Source organism: Myotis lucifugus, unplaced genomic scaffold (genome assembly GCF_000147115.1).
Source record: "Myotis lucifugus unplaced genomic scaffold, Myoluc2.0 scaffold_84, whole genome shotgun sequence".
Taxonomy (NCBI): Eukaryota; Metazoa; Chordata; class Mammalia; order Chiroptera; family Vespertilionidae; genus Myotis; species Myotis lucifugus.
Genome location: NW_005871132.1, coordinates 4,641,364 through 4,644,120, shown reverse-complemented (window position 1 = coordinate 4,644,120; position 2,757 = coordinate 4,641,364). Strand labels below are relative to the sequence as shown.

Below are 2,757 nucleotides of genomic sequence, written 5' to 3'. Positions count from 1 at the left end.
AAAGTGTTATTAGGGGCCCTGACCGGTTTGGCTCAGTCGATAGAGCGTCGGCCTGCGGACTGAAGGGTCCCAGGTTCGATTCCGGTCAAGGGCATGTACCTTGTGGGGGGTGTGCAGGAGGCAGCTGGTCGATGTTTCTCTCTCATCGATGTTCCTAACTCTCTATCCCTCTCCCTTCCTCTCTGTAAAAAATCAATAAAATATGTATTTTTTTAAAAAGTGTTATTAGGAGCATATCCAGCATGGTTCAGTGGTTGAGTGTTGAACTATGAACCAGGAGATCATGGTTCAATTCCCCGTCAGGGAATATGCCTGGTTGTGGGCTTGATCCCCAGTGTGGGGTGTGCAAGAGGCAGCCAATCAATGATTCTCTCTCATCATTGATGTTTGTATCTCTCCCTCTCCCTTCCTCTCTGAAATCAATTAAAAATATATATTTTAGCCCTGGCCAGTGTGGCTCAGTGGATAAAGCATTGGCCTGTGGTCTGAAGGGTCCTGGGTTCGATTCCAGTCAGGGCACATGCCCATATTGTGGGTTTGGTCCCCAGTGGGGAGCCTATGGGAGACAGCCAATTGATGATTCTCTGTCATCATTGATGTTTCTCCCTCTCTCTTCCTCTTTGAAATCAATAAACATATTTTTTTTAAAAGTATATATATTTTTTATAAAAGTGTTATTAGGAATAAAAATGACTTCTGGTAATAACAAGACTTCTGTATGCTATTAATAACATAGCCCCAATCTATATATATCAAGCAAAAACTGACAGAATTATAGGCAAAACTGATAACTCCACTATCAGAAGTTTAACATAGCTCTCTGAATAACTAGATCAGTGTGGTTTTAAAAATAATAATACTATAGAGGATTTGGATAACACAATTTTTAGCTAATGTACTTATTAGAACGCTCCACCCAATAATTAGAGAATATACATTCTTCTCAAACACTGAACAGTTATATATACTAACCATATTCTAAGTTCAACAATTTTAAAGACATTTTTCAACTAGGCTGTGTTCTCTGACCATCATCCATGGTGCTATTAACTTAGAAATCAATAAAAAAAATAGCTTAAAAATAAATGTTTGGGAATTAACTATACACTTCAAAATAACACTTCATAGGTCATGAAAATGTAACAAATTAGAAAATAGAAACAAATTCTAATGAAGCTATACAGTTTGAGGCATTAAAGCTAAAATAGTGCTTAAATTATTCATATCCTTAAAGCTTATATTAAAAAATAAAGGTAGGCTCTTTCCCATCTTGCAAGATGGGGTGTGAAAAGAAGACTGAGAAGCCGGATACTAAGGAGAAGAAGCCTGACACTAAGAAGAAACCTGAAGCCAAGAAGAAGGCCGATGCCGGTGGCAAGGTTAAGGCCCCTAAGAAGGGGAAGCCCCACTGCCGCCAAAACCCCGTCCTCGTCAGAGGAATTGGCAGATACTCCCGGTCGGCTATGTATTCGCAAAAGGCCATGAACAAGAGGAAATATTCAGCCCCTAAATCCAGGATTGAAAAGAAAAAGAAAGTTCTTACTACTGTCACAAAACCAGTTGGCGGCAACAAGAATAGTGGTACCCGAGTGGTTAAACTCACAAAATGCCTTGATATTATCCTACTGAAGATGTGCCTCGAAAGCTGTTGAGCCAGGTAAGAAACTCTTCAGTGAGCATGTGAGGAGATTGCAGGCCAGCATCACTCCCGGGACCATTCTGATCATCCTCACTGGGCACCACAGAGGCAAGAGGGTGGTTTTCCTGAAGTAGCTGGGCAGTGGCTTGCTACTTGTGACTGGACCTCTGTCCCTCAATCAAGTTCCTCTTCGTAGAACACACCAGAAATTTGTCATCGCCACCTCCACCAAAATTGATATCAGTGGTGTGAAAATCCCCAAACATCTCATTTATGCTTACTTCAAGAAGAAGAAGCTGCGTAAGCCCAGACACCAGGAGGATGAGATCTTCGACACAGAGAAAGAGAAATATGAGATTACAGAACAGTGCAAGGTTGACCAGAAAGCTGTGGACTCACAAATTCTGCCAAAAAATCAAAGCTGTTCCTCAGCTCCAGGGCTACCTCCGCTCTCTGTTCGCTCTCACCAATGGGCTTTATCCTCACAAACTGGTGTTCTGAATTTCTTATAAGAACCCGATTAAAGAGAAACCAAGATGGCAGCATAGGTAAACACCGGAGATTGCTGCCTCCCACAACCACTTCAAAAATACAACTAAAAGACGGAACGGACATCATCCAGAACCCCAGGAAGGCTGGCTGAGTGGAAATTCTACAACTGGAAGGAAAGAGAAAAGCATACCGAGACTCAGAGGAGGTGCGGTGCAGAAGTAAAATACAAAGATGCGGAAGTGCATGCGGAGAGGGCTGGCGGCTGAGGTCACGATTGTCTTTTTCAATAGGGAGGGAGTCTCAGGCTCTGAGCTCCAGTTCTGGGCTAGTCTCTGGGGACCCAGACTCATATGGGAGAAATGGGACTGTCTGGCATCGGTCGGAACTCAAAGGCAGCTCTCTCGGAGGCACACACAGCTTGCTGGGGCCTCTGAGGACAGGACTGAGAGCAGCCATACTGCTCACTCTGCCCGCCCTGTTGATCCCCTGGGACCCCGCCCCGACCAAGCCGTGCAAGGAGGCTTTTGCATATGAAAGGCCTGGCCCTCTGTAATCTGAAAATTACTTAACAAACTGCAATTGCCCCAAGGCCCCAGGGCAACTTGCATTGCTTTACAGCTGGCTTC

At 43.9% G+C, this 2,757-nt stretch overlaps 1 pseudogene; it reads left to right on the top strand.

Moving 5' to 3' along the window:
- Positions 1–1,277: 1,277 nt before the first annotated feature.
- Positions 1,278–2,152, top strand: LOC102419403 (annotated as a pseudogene).
- The last annotated feature ends 605 nt before the right edge of the window (positions 2,153–2,757 follow it).